The sequence below is a fragment of the Corvus kubaryi genome, unplaced genomic scaffold, assembly GCF_017639235.1.
Source record: "Corvus kubaryi isolate FWS band 111438036 unplaced genomic scaffold, C.kubaryi_AGA036_p1.0 37264, whole genome shotgun sequence".
In the NCBI taxonomy this organism is placed as follows: domain Eukaryota; kingdom Metazoa; phylum Chordata; class Aves; order Passeriformes; family Corvidae; genus Corvus; species Corvus kubaryi.
Genome location: NW_024581079.1, coordinates 1,901,672 through 1,917,772, shown reverse-complemented (window position 1 = coordinate 1,917,772; position 16,101 = coordinate 1,901,672). Strand labels below are relative to the sequence as shown.

The window sequence follows — 16,101 nt, the reverse complement described above, 5'->3', positions numbered from 1 at the left end:
TTGCCCACAGAGGCTGAGGCAAGCCACGCACAGGGATCTCCTTGGGTAGCTTAACCCACCTCCTGTCCCTCCCAGCCCCTGAACAGACCTGCCCACCACGTTCACATGTGCCGAGTTTCATTTTTACAATCTACATCCTGCTGCTCTCTAGCTCCTCTTTTGGGGATGGAAAGGGCCCAAGAACCCATGGTCATAGCCAGGTCACAAGAGAGGCACAGCCGTTCCTGTCACTGCCACTGGTGGGAAAACACCCAGAGAAACGTAACCCCAACAACGAGTAAAAGCTGAAGCGAGGCCTGGGCAGTGCTTTCAGAAAGCTGACAAACACACACTGCTGCAGCACGTTAGTCTGAATGCTTTGGCTTTGACTTGCCCTGTTTTGTTGTTTGTCCCCCCCAGTTCCCCTTGTGTGAGGATAAAGCTGGGCTGCTTCCTGAAGGACTTCCTAAGCACGGCTCTTGTGCCGGCCCCGGCTCCCTCGTGACAGGGATGGAGCCTGACACGCATTCCCAGCCCAGCTGAAGCTCTGCATTGCTCTTCAGCTCCTCTGACTTCTAGAAAAGGACAAACATTTCTCCTCTCAAACTTGTTTCCAGACAAGGAAAGGAAATAAAAGGAAAAAAAAGGAATAAAAGGATGAAAGGAAATAAAATAGAAGTCAATCATTCTGCTATCTGCTATAGTGCACGCTCACATTTTCTCTGGAGCACTTGTATTTGAGCAGATTCAGTTTTAAATCCCGATTACAGTGCACACACATGAGCCTCATAAAGCCCTGAGCAGGGGTAGGAAGACGGTACCGTGTGTCAAACCAAACAGCTGGTGTAGAAAGTTCTCACATCACAGTGACCTGAATTTGTCTTCTTAAGATGTTCAAATTAATGTATTTGAGCAGTCTAGGCTGCACCTGTACTTCACTGCCTGGGATATGATTCAAAGCTCCATTGGAATACTGCTTGGAAAAAGAAACCAAAACAAAACACATCCAGCTCAGAGCAGCTTGATAACATGTCCCTAAATTCCTGCTCCTGGCACACAGTGCTGTGCTTTACACCGCCACTGATCTCTGAGGAGCCAGAACTGAATCAGTGAAGTACATCAAATAAATCTGTGACAGGAGCCTCAGAGAGCTGCCAACTGAACTCAGCTCTTCACTGCAGGTAAAAATTACTCAGCTCACTTACTATCAGCAGCACAACACAGAAGGAGCAGCACAAACGTCACATTTAAGTCCATTTGGCAGGGCTGACCAAAAAGGAGGAGTAACAAATTTGAGGCTAGCAGCAAGGCATTAAGAAATACAAACACTTTGCTTCTGATGTGCCACTACAGCTGCAGGGTACTTTTTGGGACAACACCTGAACTACAAAACATTTGGGCCATGGACACAGCTTGAAGGCAACACAGCAAAACTGTCTGTGGTCTGACAGAAGGAACTGAAGAAAAGCAAACAGGCCAAAACCGCAGGAAGGGCTGCTGGTGGGTGCAGTCCCTGCAGAGGACACCAGGGCTGAGAAGTGAGTTACCACCGCAGCATCTCCAGGCAGCAGCTTCACCACTTCCCGGGGAGCCTTATGGGGCCACTGGCAGCACTTGTCACTGCATCCGGGACAGCCAGAGCAGAGGAAAAGAGCGAAGGAGATGTCTAGGAACCAAATCTCCAAGGCAGAAGATGTCACGTGAAAAAGAGCACAGAGCCAGTAAGAACAATACAAAAGCTAGTGTGTGATGCTGCAAGAAAAGACTGGTGTGACAAGGCAGATTTAAGATAGTCATGTCCCACTCTTGCTTCATATTCTAAAAATCCTTGCTGAAAATGCCTGGAGACTCATTCCCATTGCCCCCAGGCCTGCAGTGGGTTTGGCAGCTTGTTTATACACAGCCTCCCCACACCGCCGCCTCTTAAGACCTGAAAATCACCATACTGGAAGAGATGAGACTTGAGGCTTCATAGTTCTGGGAAAGAGGTGCAGTTTTTAAGTGGAGATTGGAGGGCTGCTCACTTCATCAGATATTCCATTTTCTTAGATTGAACAGATTTTGGAGCCCAAAAGCAGAATGAAAAGTCTCCATGGGTATTCTTCTTTTCTCCCTGCCCCCTCCTTTTTTTTTCAAAGGCTCCTGTTGAGCAATAGATTTCCTGTGATTAGCTCACTTAGTGCTGATTATAGCTCACTTCCTCCCAGGGATTAGCAGAAAGCAGCTTTCTGACAAGTTTTTATTCAGATGGTGCTACCTAGCCACAGCTTCCTGCCCCATCACTAACAGCCTCTTAGTTCAGCAGCTCAACAGCTTCAAATTATTTCACTGCTGCAGAAAAATTCACAAAACCAGCACATCTCAGACTGTCTTCTCCATGAAAAACAAAACAGGTCTTTTGGGATGCCTAGCTTTCCAACTTGAAGCATTTGGATCCACGAGATTTATTTAATCAGATCCAAAAAGGAGGTTTTTGGAACAGAATGAGACTACCTTCCGAGACCGAAAATACTTATCTCATCATTTCAACTGAGAAAACTGTGCAAAAAAACCCAGCAGCGGCAGACAAAGAATTGCTTTCTTGCAGACTTGGCAAATGTAGTCCCAGATCTTCTGCTTGCCAAGAGAGGACTCGTGCAAAAGCATGGACAAGAGTAACTGTGATAGTGGCCAGGAAGAGCCAGCGGGATAATCTGTTCCACCTACGGTTATTGGAAACGCCTGCGGATGCTCCAACGCAACACGCGGCGCTCGGAGCCATCCCACCTCTGGAAAGGCAGGTACCAACCTCCACAGGACGTGCTTGAACCTCTCCATCCAGCTTTAGGGGGTCTCAGAAAAGAGGATTTGGTCAATGCCAAACCACACACCGGCGAAAACCAAGTTATTTTTATTTAGCTTTTCTTTGTTTAGCAGAGGAACCTATCTAACCTAGAATATTCCGAACAAGCTCAGATTCCCTAATTTACAATCACAAACAGGCAAGAGACTCGCCCTACAAATGATGCAGTTGAGAGAACAGCTGAAAAAGAAACCCAGAAATAAAAAAGATCTGAGCCCAACCAATTTGTCATTAAGATTTACAAAGGGACACAGCAACTAAAGCAACCTCTACAAGCAGGTCAGGTCCCCCCTTACCATCTTCCCTTTACTGCTACAGGTGACAGAGGGAAAACATAACATTCCCACTCTTAACAAGGAGGAAGGAGAACCTCAGCCTGATTTGGCAAAATGAGACTGGATGACACATAGAACATACCCAGTTAAATTCTTTCCAATTTGTCTTTTTCCAATCCCTTGATTTCCTTACAATTTTTGCTGAGTCACACAAATAGAAGGGAAACACAGCACAAATAACTGTTTAATTGCCAAGTGATAAAGAGATTTGGGGGAAAAAAGAAGATAAAAATCACAGTTGAGTGGAAGGAATAAAAAAAGCAGAGAGGAAATTATCTTTAGCACAGAAGAAGGAATAGCCAAAACTGTAATAGATGTGCTTACCATGAACTGAGTTACACAAGACAAATATCCTATTGAGGGGTATTTGAAAGGGTTCCTAAGGGTCCCTAAAGGAAAATATTCTTCAAACCTGTTGCCAAAGTCCATTACAACCTGGAGCAATTATTGGCTGTGTAAGGCACTGAGCAGATGTGCAAAGTCTTGCACTGAAAATGAGCAACTGGGCTGCAAAAATGTCATTTTTGAAATCAAAAGGGATCGCAGTCTTTTGAGGAAGATCGTGACTGAAAAAAATTAACGGGGAAAATCTGAGTAGGCCCAGACTACTGCCAAGATGTGCAAGAATCCTGGTAAAAGCCCATTAGTAATAGAAAATTTAAGCAAATTAACAATATTTAGCTCACTGAATACTGGGGCCACCTGTAAGTTGCGATTCATCTGCGCTTTGTCCCTTGAACCCTGCAGAGCACTCAACGCCCACCCGAGTCGTCACTTCTGCTTCGTGAAATAAATGTGGTTCTGCTGAACTGTGGTGGCATTTTGCCACCAGCAAACCAGGAACCTCTTCTCTGCTTTATCACCTCTGAAACACCTCAAACACCACAGATGACCGTACCGGATGGGCCTCAGAAGTGACTTCCCAACTGCCTTGATTTCCCATTTCCCTTAAGTTTGGCAGGAAAAACTCACTTTGGAAGGCCGCTGATGACAGCAGCACATGGAAACAAGGCAGAGGGATGAGCTAATGGACACAGATGCCCATTCTCACCTTTCTCTGAGGCAGCCCTTGCAGGAACACAGAGGAGCGTGGTGGAGGAGGAATGAAATCCAAAGGGATCCAAAGGATCCATTCCCACCCTCTGCCACGGGGCTGGGGAGTTGCTGCCTACCCACCAAATTTAGGCCACGCTCCGCTTTATCCAGCCCGCAGCCAGAGTTTTCCTTCAAGGAACCACTGTGCAAAGATGCATAATGATAATACGTGCTCCAGGGTGTTTGAACCAGCCTGTTCAGCACTGAACAAGGAAATTATCCTTGTTCTGCCTCCTGAAAATCCTGAGTCAACTAAAGGCAGACAAGGCAGCCGGCGGCGGGCACAGCACATGCAAATCCGTGAGTCGAGGTGTTTGTGCTTACTCATATTTCACCACCTAGCAGACACTTTTCTGCCTTTATTTTTATAGCTGAGGTTTTCTAAACATCAAAGGAGAATAGGGAAAAGGGCAAGTAGGGAAAGTTTACAAGAAAATTAAAAAAAAAAAAAAAAAGAAAGAAAAAGGTCTACATCTCATTGTTGAGATTCTCTCTTAATTAAAGCTGACATTTACAGGCAGGGAGGGACCACGAATTCCAGAGCAAAAGTTATTTGACTAAAGGCTGCCCTGCACGAGGCACCTGTAGAGCTTGGTGCATTTCTGTGTTAATAACAGCGTTCCCAGCTCTTTAACCTGGAGATTCACCACGCCAAGAGAGCTCTAAAAGCCTCAGGCTGCTGGCAAAGTGCAGAAGGGTCACCAGTAACCCCAACACAGAATGAAAATGCTTTTGTAACCTTTTTTTTTTAACTCCAGAAATATTACTGGGCGATGGTAAGACAAGGCCATGGCTTCCCCTTCCAGATTAGAGGTAACTGGAAAGAGAAGAGGTAATACAAAGTGTATGTGAAGGTGGCAAAACCAGAAAGAATCCAAGGTTAAGGGATCTTGGCACTCCCTCATCATTCTGGTAGAGCTGCCAGATGTCAGCTAAGGGAAAAAGGAATAACAAGGGAAAAGACAAAGGGGAAAGATGAAACGTCTCCCTCCAGAAGAGCTCTCTTTTTCATGGACACTCAGAATAGAGCTCTTTGTATCTCTCTAGTGGCTGCCCAAGGCTTGCTCCAACCACTGTTACCACAGTGGATGGTGGGAACTTCAGCTTGGCTGAGCAGCCCTGGGGCCAAACCCTTGATTCTTCTTACAGGAGTGTCAACCTGCCACAAAATGCCACAGGGAGAAATCCCAGGGGACACCAGTACAGCTGCCAACCAGACAGTCACAGCCCCTGGTAAAGGTTCACCAGTTTGTTGAAACCCCTGCATAACCCAAGCTCAAGATGCTTCCTTTCTCATACCCACACCGGACACAAATTTGGCCAGAGAGAGCAAAGGCTCCAAGAAATCAAATGCAGGAGCTGTGAATACCAAAAGCATGTGAGCACAGCAAAAACAAATCCTCCCCCCCAGAGATGGCTTCAGTGGACACAGCTCATTTCCCAAGCGTATTCCAGCAGCACTACACAGAAACTAAAGACAATTTCTACTGGGAGAGTTCTATTCCATTTGTGCCACAACAGACTACACTGACTTCTCCAAACATAGAAACTTCTGCAGGAATAGGGTTCCCTGCAGCATCCCACTTCTGCACCATGAAGTTCACTGCTGATAGCTGGGAAAGCTGTTTGTGGAAGGGACCTTAAAGCTCATCTCATTCCACCCCCTGCCATGGGCAGGGACACCTTCCACTAGCCCAGGTTGCTCCAAGCCCCATCCAACCTGGTTGCTCCTGCCCCATCCAGGGATGGGGCAGCCACAGCTTCTCTGAGCAACCCGTGCCAGGGCCTCCCCACCCTCCCAGGCAAGAATTTCTTCCCAATATCCCATCTAAATCTCTCCCCTTTTATTGTAAAACCATTCCCCGCTGTATTATTGCAATCTGCCTGTGTAAAAAGTCTCTCCCTCTTTTTTATAATCCCCCTTTAGACACTGGAAGGTCTTCCGTGGAGCCTTCTCTTCTCCAGGCTGGAGACCCCCAGCTCTCCCAGCCTGTGTCCAGAGTAGAGAAGCTCCAGCTCTCAGAGCATCTCTGCAGCTTTCTCTGGACTTACTTTAACAGGTCCATGTTTCTTCTGCTGAAGACTCCAGAGGGGGATGCATTATTCCCAGTGGAATCTTTTAATTAAATGAGAAAGCAACAAGCTCAGGAAGGGTCACCCCAATACTTCCCTGCCAACAGCTGCTCAGATGAAATCAGAGCTTAATAAAATACTCGCAGAGCTCAGCTGCGGAACCTCGCTCACACTTCTGCCACAGCATCTGCACGAGTGTTTCAGGACTGTCACATTCAGAGAGAACTTCACTGATGAGGTTTGAAGTTTTACAGATTTTATACAAGGACACAAGCCCTCATTTTATTTTTTCCTGGCATATTTAGGTCTATTAGGAAAGGTGAAGTACCTAGATGAGGTATACAACCAATTCTGCAGCACCCCAGGCAACCCCTTCCCCATTATTTCAGGACAAAATAAACAGTACAAAAAGTACAAAGCCCAGCTGCCACAAACTCAAATTATCCTGAATACTCAGATACAGCTCTGAACATTAGACCTGGATTCCTCAACAGAAAAACAAAACACTGTAATAATGTTTTCCTTCAAAAAGGGGAAAGATGAGCAAGGCAGAGGTGCTCTGGCAATCACTCGCCACAGTTCACACTCCAGTACTCCTGTTGTGACATTGTCTGAGTTTTCCTTCTGTGCTGTTACAGATTTTCTACTTTAAAATTATTTGTACACATACAAGCAGCACATTCACTTACAGCTTAATGCAGCAAACTCCCTGAAATTTGGGCTAATGTTCTTGTATGCCTTTCAGGGAGTGAGAGCACTCATTTGGACACTGGAAATAACAATTTCCACTTAAAATGCTGGCTGCCAGATTGAGTTTTTAAACTAGCTTCCTAATTTTACTTTTTTAGGTCATTCCTACTAAAACTACCTTTCTCACTCTTCTCACCCATAAGTAGATTTTCATCTAAAATGCCAAAGAAAACTAATCCAAACCAACTAGAACTGGTGCACAAGCTGCAAATCAAAATATACTAAACAGCCAAAAAAGCATGAAACTGTATCATAATTCAAAATATAGAAATAATTCTTGTGATGATGTGTAAATTAATTTTTGCCAAGCCTACAGGACAAGTACAGGAGCCAGGAAGTAGGGAAAAAATATGAAAAACCCCAACATTTTAATATGACCACTCCATACGCCGCTTACAACCAGCAAATCAAATGATCAAAATACCCTAAACATAGATATTTAAATAAATGTACAATGGTTTAAATGCCAATTGTGAGTGGTTGAACAAAGTGAATTTTCAGAGTGATTTAATACATCCCACCAATATTAGTACACTTTGAGGGAGTTACTATCCATGGCTGTTTATATAGGATGCTGCAGCACCACAGCCACAAAAATTGATTTTACAGCTAAAGAATGAAATACTTCTTAAAAAAATAAAAATACAAAATGAAGAACACAGTTACCAACTGAATAGACAAAAGGCCTGTGAAAACTACAACCAGGCAGGATAACCAGCACCCTGGGAGTCTGAAGAGCTTCCAAAGGAAGCTGTCAAGTTAAAATAATATTGAAAGAGTTGACAAAACATAATATTGCACTTAGAAAGCTGCAAAGGGCTTGAAAAAACCTACTTACATTGTACAAATTCTGAGTTTACCACATAAGCACAGGTGACTGTGCCTGCTCATTAAACCATGAATGGCATTCCTATAGGCAGAATTAGAAGACTTCAGTGAAATATGACAGAGCAAGAGTAAAACTCCAGAAAATGCATTTTCAGGAGGCTCAGGCATTTACACACCAAAAGGATGCAGTTGTCAGACCTGGTTCTACCTTACTGTCTTGCCCCAGTAACTGTAGCTGTGCAATTACAAAGCCAATGAAGATGTTTGTGAGGGTGAGACTGAACTCACATAAAACAGACCTCCAAGACCAAGGTCTGACATGCACAAAACACAAACTCAACCATGACATGGAGGTGTCTGTCCATGACATCCTCACGCACACACACCACCCCAATTCCGAATTAAAGCTATTTATTTTAACAGAAACAAGAAAGACAGCACTTATCTGAGGGGTCTAATTCCACTGCAAGGGATGCATGGTGATAATTACGGGAAAACATCAGACGTGGCTCATGCTGTGCCATCAGCACAAGAACTGAAGACAAATCTCAGCATTGCCTTCACCTCCAGCCTCCCTGAGCCCTCATCACAGGAGGGTGAGGGGAGGCATTCATAATCTATTCCTTCAGCCAGAAGAACACAAACAGCAGCCCAAGCAAATCCTGGGCCACATCCCAGCTCCAAAAACCCACTTAACAGAGTCCTCCCACTAAGCCAGTATCCATCACAATGACACTGCAGTCACCACATCGGGCAACTCACATCACCCAGCACAACAATTTGATGCCTTCCAAACCTTCCTCTTTTTAACTCACAATACCAGTAGCTGCTACCAATGAGGGTGAACACAGAAACAAGGGCATAAAACATTTCTGCTGCAACAAATGAGCATGGAGGACTTACACTTTTTGTGTTTATGAAAATCCAAATACATCTTTTTTTAATTAAAAAAAAAAACCAAACAATTATTCTCCTCTCATAAATTTTACTGTAACTATAGATGAAGGCCATACCTTTAGGAGTGGCCAGCTTTCCAAGAGTTTGTCATCTAAAGGAACATTTTCTCAGGTCCTTTCAATTGTTAAGAAAACAGGAAGCAAATTTCAGTAAGCCATTTCAATAGAGTAAAACAGAGATAAAGATCTCTATTAAACTTGGCAGCAAAGGTAGAGCCCACAGATAGCGGTCTGAGCAGCCCCTTGCCACCAGTCTGTGCCACTCTGCTCACTGGGAAATGGCCCATCATCCACTGTCGACCAGCTGTGGCTGCCCCTGGATCCCTGGCAGTGTCCAAGGGCAGGTTGGACAGGGCTGGGAGCAATCTGGGCTAGTGGGAGGTGTCCCTGCCCATGGCAGGGGGTGGCACTGAATGGGATTTAAGGTCCCTTCCAACCCAAACCATCCTGGGATTCTACAACCAGGTTTGTGTGAGTGCAGAGGCAGCGAGCGAGAAACCAGAAGAAAGCACTGATGGCCACCCACATCTCATTTAGGAAATTAAAAACATGACCAAGAGAAAGGGACAATAAAGGTCCAATAATCCAAGTACTGAGGGTTATTGACAAATTATTTGACAAAACATTTCAAGGTTGGGCAGCAAAAGCTGCTTCAGCAGCACAGGAAACACGGTCACTCTTGCAAAGCAGAGCAGTAGGGAATGAAAGTCACATCTATTTCCTATCTTGACCAAGACCCTTGAAACAAAGATCTCTCCAGCTCAGACGTGTTTAAATTCAGAAAGCTGGCATCTTGCTTTGGTCCATGGGCTTTGGAAGTGCTGAGGAAGTAAAGTGCATCCACTATCAGACTCTTAGCCAAGTACAACCAGGCAAAAAGGTGCTACCAAAGACTTACTGCCAAAGATCTTCAATCCCAGAGCAAGAAAGATCTCCAAGGAGCCCTGCCCGAAGTGTTACAAGATAAAACTCAGTGCCACTCGTGTGTCTGACAAGTACCTCTTAGGCAGCAATGAGGGAATGAAAAAAAAGTAATTTAAATCCTGACGGTGTTAGTAAAAATTTTGTTTTGCTGGAGTAACAAAGTCATCACTGCCACGAATTAAATCAAATTAAAAACCATTTCATCTCAGTATTTTCACTTACCCTTTGTTCTTTCAGTTTATTCCCTAACCCTTCTTTCTATTTTTTTTAAGACAGTAAAACTTTATTATAGGAGATACTCCAAGTTCTAGTCAGATTGATGTGGATGTATAGGTTTACCAGGACTCTTAACTTCTTCCACAGCAAAACTCCATCCAGGTTTACCAAGAAGGAGTACATTTCCTTGTGCTGCAAAAACTTTCCAGCACGCACAACAAGCCAAGGAGAATGAGACTTACGGCTTTCAGAAGTAAAATATTTTACAATGCAATAATTATTAATGAATAAGAAAACAAAAGACATCACAACCACACATTAAAACACACAGCCCTGCTTGCAAAGAAACCACCCAAACCAGCTCTACTAAACTATCCTGAATTTTTATTTTTCGTTTCCAGCAGCTACCTGGGAAAATAATCTACATCTAAAAATCTCAACACCAAGTCCCTCTAAAAAAATATATAAATATATAAAATCCCAGAAGGGCTGAAAAGAAAAAGCAGCCGTCACAAAAGCAATGAGTCTTCAGCCAACACATACTTTGGTTACTGTGAAATAGCCTCATCCCAAAAATCAGGAGGAGGTACTTGCCTGAATTTCCTGGCTGCAGGAGTCAAGGCTCTCTTTACCACAAAGAATTACTTCCTAAGCTTGGACATTGGTATCAAAGAGCCTTAGCACACTGGCATCAGATTAAATTAACTGTTCTTGTTGCTAAATAGCTTTGAAAATCCCAGACTTCACTCTTCCCTTCACTTTTTCCACTCAGGGGTAGAAGCAGAAAATGTTTCACACTCGGTGATAATGCCCCAGCTCTGACAAATCAAAGATTTCACATGATTTATTTCTGTAATAGTGACAGCTAGCATTTCACACATTGAAAAAGAAAAGGCTGTTTCAAAGCAAAAAATCATTTAACAACATTAGAAACCTATTTGCTACGCCACAGAAAACGATGGCAGTATTTCATGAGATCTTGTTCATGTTTGTGTTTGATCTGAAGCAGCACTCCCAAAAGCTCAGCAAACACGTGAAAAAGGCAGGAGGAGGAGAAAGCCAGACACACTCCCAGTGTTACAAACCATTAGTGTCAGATCACTCAGCAACATTCGCAAGCCAAGTTTAACATCAGGGATTCCTTTTCCAGCAGTCAGTTCCCTGACTTGGATCCCCACACCCACAGAGGGACATCGGGATGACTGGAACAACTGGTTTGAGGCTGGGGGAAGGCAAAACCCAGACTGTGCCTGGTGCCACTTGCCCAGGTGGCCCCAAGGAACAACTTTATGGTCACAGTTTTGTCGAAATTATTGCCAGCAGGTGGATTTAACGTCCCAGTAAAATCTCAAGCATTCAGCTTATTTAACACAAGGATAAAATACCAAGTTTACCTTTTAAGTAATGGGTTTGAATTTGAGAAGTTGCTCACTTTCAAACATTACCATAACTTACTAAACAACTGGTTATTTTTCACCCTGAAGCAGATAATTCACAAGCTGAAGCCCCTGCCAATGAGCTATTTCCACAGGAATCTGCCCAGCCAGGTCCTGCCTGGAGCCCAAATCCCCAGATCCCTTTAAACAGCCTTTTGCTGTAGACAGGCTTAGGGGAAAGATACTGTCATTCTTCCAGGTTCTCACTTTACTGGAGACCTTTTCAAAAGGAAATGGGTTAAATATTCAAAGGTGATTTTAAAAAGCATCTTCCAGAAGCAGCTTTTTCTTGCTCTTGCCCAGGAGATACCTCTGCTAGCTAAAGCAGTTCTAAAATGACTGTAAGTGAAAAACTAATGCAACGTAGAGTAGAAAACATCCCATTTCTAAAATAAACCCCACGCTATCAGATAACTCTAATTTTACTCGTTAAAGAAGCTGTGGGAAAGCTGACAGTGGGTACACGCTGAGTTAAACATCCAGCACCTAAACAGGAAGCAGAAAACTTTAGGGGGGGAAAAAAAAAAGTAGAAGTTGAACTGGAAAAATTTTTCAATGTATTTCCATTCCTTACTACACCTGCCCTCACTGTGATTCACACGATGTTAAATCCCTCTCTGAACACTAAACACCACTTAAATTACACTCACCACTGCCCCAGTATGTTGGCTCCTTCCTGCAGCTGCTTCTGCGTTAAATCAAACTACAGAATTAAAAATAATTAAACCTGTCTTATTGAAATAACTCCTCGAAAGATATAAAACAACTTTTGCCAATTAGCTGAGTGAACAGCCCTGACCTAAGACTCAAATATCGCTCAGCTTTGGGCTACACCAACACCACTGCTGGGCTCAGATTTTCTGGGAAACAATGACCTATCAATTATACAAAGCCCCCAGTATTTCCATGAGTGTTAAAAGTACTGTCTTTCCCTAGTAAGGTGTATTCATTCAAACAATTTTAAGCACCAATATATCATTAGCAGCTGAAGCGAAGATTTTTTAAAAGCATTTTCAAATTCACAAACAGAAATTAGATACATCCATCTGAGAATTTCAAAATCCACTTGTTTTGCCTGAAAGGAAAGAGCTGCCTCACCAATTTTTGGAGCATTTTCAATGTACTGTAACCTTTAGAGAGCATGAGGAATTCCTGCTATGAATTCACAGTGTATCTAGTCAAAACTTATCTCAACAGAAAAACTGAAACTCAGTTTTAAGTCATCCTCTTAACACTTACATCCCCGCCTGCCAGGTGAGACATTTTCAAAGCCTGGTTAATCCCCATTTCCAGCTGAGAAAATAGAAAGAAGCTGAGAAAACATTAAGAATGATCCACTTAAAATGCTGGCAAGTCAGGTAGAGAGCTAGGACCAAAACCAGCATTTCCAGCTCTCAGTGACAGACACTGCCCACTACATCAGTCAAAATACAAACACTGAAGTGTGTATTTTCCCTTTAAAGGAAACAACTTTAACAGCTTTAGGTAAAATCATGCTCTGAGCTCTCACAAACCTTGAAGACTGAAGTAAGGCTTGAACATAAACGCTGAGCTCCATTTGCAGGTCACTGCAAATTACCTGGTAGGTCACTAGGACATTTCTTCTCACCTGAAAACATCTACTACCTCTTACCACCTGCATTTAATTGCAAATAAGAGCTTTGTAAAGTCTTATCAAGCTCAAGACACAGGAAAGCACAGCACGATAAGAATCCTGAAGCCTGCAGGGAACACTGCAGTGTTTCCTTGCTAAAATGAACCAGTGCCCTGCCCAAGGCTTTCTTGTCCTTTGCCCCAAGGTGAGTGCTCTGGACTCCTTCTCTCCTCCCCACCTACTCCTGAAAGCTGGGAGGAGATGCTGCCTCCTCCATGGTTTTTTCCTGGTCAAGCTGCCCTTGCCAAGAGGCAGAACCAATCCAGCTCTGCATTAATTGGACTTTTATCTTTTCTTGGAGCCAGCCTAGCACCCAGTGACTGGTTATCTCTGGGAGGGCAAGTAGCAACCTCGGCAGTGGCAACATTCAAGGCACCTGCAAAGGTTCAGTCCCTGGCACGACAGGTACATAAACCTCTCCGCGAGGACACTGTGCCCTCCAAGCCCGGGGCCAGACAGTCCCATTTCATTTAGATTTAGGAGGGAGGTGCCTGCATGGAAACTGAAAATGGAGCATGGTACAGCCGTGCTGAATCAATCCGAGCCCAAAGGAGTGCCTTTGCTTCGATCACGTTTCTAGGAAAAGAAGGGAAAGTTCCACAACCACCTTACTTCGGCCTTTTCCCAGCTGCCAGCAGCAAGCAGGATGAACGTAATCCATGGAGTCTGGCTGCTCACATCCCCTCCTTCCCCTTGCTCTCCCCATCACCAGGCCTCTGCTTCCATCTCCCCATGGATGCCTTGGAGACTCAGCTCCCTTCCAAAGCCATGTCCCGGTGTGTGAGCCAGGACTTGGAGCTCTGCTGGTGCTGTCCCTGGGCCGAGCCATCCGGAGCAGCCTCTGTGACTCGGGGTTGTTCGCAGAACAAAGAGCTGCTTCACAGACACGTCAGTAACTGTGTGTGTTGTGAGGAACAAGAAAATACTGGCACAAACCTCAGAGCCCAGAAACCTCCTCATGCAGAAAACAGATGAAAGGGGGAAAAACCCAAACAAAACCAACCCAAGACAGGTGAGAGGGCTCTGAAGCAGAAGTATTTTATTAGTAACACACAGACCTAGACTGGGGTCCCTACGGCTTTTCTTGTCACAAGAACAAAACCAATACCCTTAGTTCAGCATCAACCAATACCCTTAATTCTGAAGTTATTCTGAAACCAAAGCTGCTTCAATAATTTCCCCCTTTAAACACAACCAAAATGTTGAGCAAAACACAAGCACACTTGGGATTTTAAAAGGTGATTAATTTAAAATACGCCCAAGAGTGGAGCTGCCTTACGTGGTCGAAGCATCCACCCACCTACCCCAGCATCCAGCCTGGAGAGGGAGCACAAGCAGGTGCCTCTGGGAATAAATTCCCACTGTCAGCCAAAGGTCCAAGCTGTATCCCAGCACAAATTTCATCCCACTAAATCACCCTCTGGCAAGCGGCTGCCCAGCAGAGCACAAGCCTCAGATGCACTGAATACGCTGCACGGTGATAAAAAGTGCAAAATATACAGACAGAGCCAATATTCCACAGTTAACAGCCTGATATTTTTGTTTTAACAACCACATCTGTACAAAGATGAGCCCAATTCCATATGCAACTTAGCACAGAAAATCCAAGTTACTCTCCCCTCAAGCATTTCTGTTCTGGCCTCCAGAACTGCAATACCCAACCAGTGAACTTTAGAGTGAGATGCTTCCTGCCTCTAAAATACATTACCCAGAGCATTTTGTTTAAAGTGCTCCTACTATCTCAAAGATTCCACTCAAAAATTCATAAAACAGTGACTTTGCATTTTTGTATTTCTACTTTCCTCCTATTTTAGTTCAGTCTGTAGTGACAAACCAGTCCCCTGGCAACATATGCTTTAACCTGCCTCCACAACATCCCTGTAAGTTTAATTACTTTTGTCTCTAAAACGAAGAAACTGAAGCACAAAGTAGCTAATCCCTGGTTTTGTTAGGGAGATATCACCCCAGGACTCACATTATGAGGGCGCTCCAACTGCAAAGCAAATCCCAGACTCTCTAGAGCAGGCCCTGCTTTCTGAGGTATTAAAAAAACAGCAAAAAAAGGCAAAACCAGAGAAAGACAGAAATGATAAAAACTTCACAATATACCATGTTTGAATTGCACCGAACACTGCTATTTCTGCAGGACCTCCAAAGCAATGTTTATATTACATATACAGACATCCCTGGCCGTAGGGCAGCTCGTGAACTGGTTTATTTTGTCTCCAGCAAAGCCCAGCCTTGCTCCTCGAAAGCAGCTGATGAACTCTCTGCTCCCAAATCAGCCTTTGGGCAGTTGCCACATGGACCAGGCTAAATCCAACTTTACTCTCCTCACTCCCCACTGCCATTAACCTACTCAGAGTACATTTAGATCAGATATTAGCAAGAAATTGTTCCCTGTGAGGGTGCTGAGGCCCTGGCACAGGCTGCCCAGAGAAGCTGTGGCTGCCCCTGGATCCCTGGCAGTGTCCAAGGTCAGGCTGGACGGAGCTTGGAGCACCCTGGGCTAGGGGAAGGTGTCCCTGCCCACAGCAGGCGGTGGCACAGGATGGGCTTTAAGGTCCCTTCCAACACCAGCCATCCCGTATTTCTGCGATTCTAACCCATCCTGCTTGGCTTTGACGGGATAAACACAAAAAGCAGCCACAGCAACGAGGCAGAAACACAGGGAGCTGTAAAACCAGGCGGGTGCGGGGCCCGGGGAGCAGCAGCTTTTCAGAGGGATGGAAAGAGCGGGCCCGCGAACCGCCGGGGCCAGCGGGGCTCTGACAGCCCGCGGGGCCCGGTGCGCGGCTTCCCCGCAGTTCCCCATGACGGCGGCTACAAAAGCCGCGCAGCCCCTGCGCTGCCCCCGCGCTTACCGGGGCTCGGCCCCGCTGCCCGGGGAACGCAGCGCCCGGCGCGGCGCTCCCGCAGGCGGGGGCCGAGGCGGAGCCCGCCGGGGCCCGCAGGAAGCGGGGCCGAGGCGCGGGGCCGCGGCGGGCAGGGGCAGCAGGGCCGGGCCGGAGGG

General features: G+C 45.1%; 1 protein-coding gene across 2 annotated transcripts in view; it reads right to left on the bottom strand.

Moving 5' to 3' along the window:
• Positions 1-16,101, bottom strand: part of PAK2 (p21 (RAC1) activated kinase 2) — a 42,473-nt gene that overhangs the window by 25,912 nt on the left and 460 nt on the right. The window contains exon 2 of one of the 2 annotated variants that reach the window (XM_042024663.1): positions 2,724-2,730. The gene's annotated coding sequence lies outside the window, so the exon portion shown is untranslated. Of the gene's footprint in view, positions 1-2,723; positions 2,731-15,989; positions 16,000-16,101 lie in introns of both variants that reach the window. The other variant, XM_042024664.1, reaches the window with a different exon arrangement.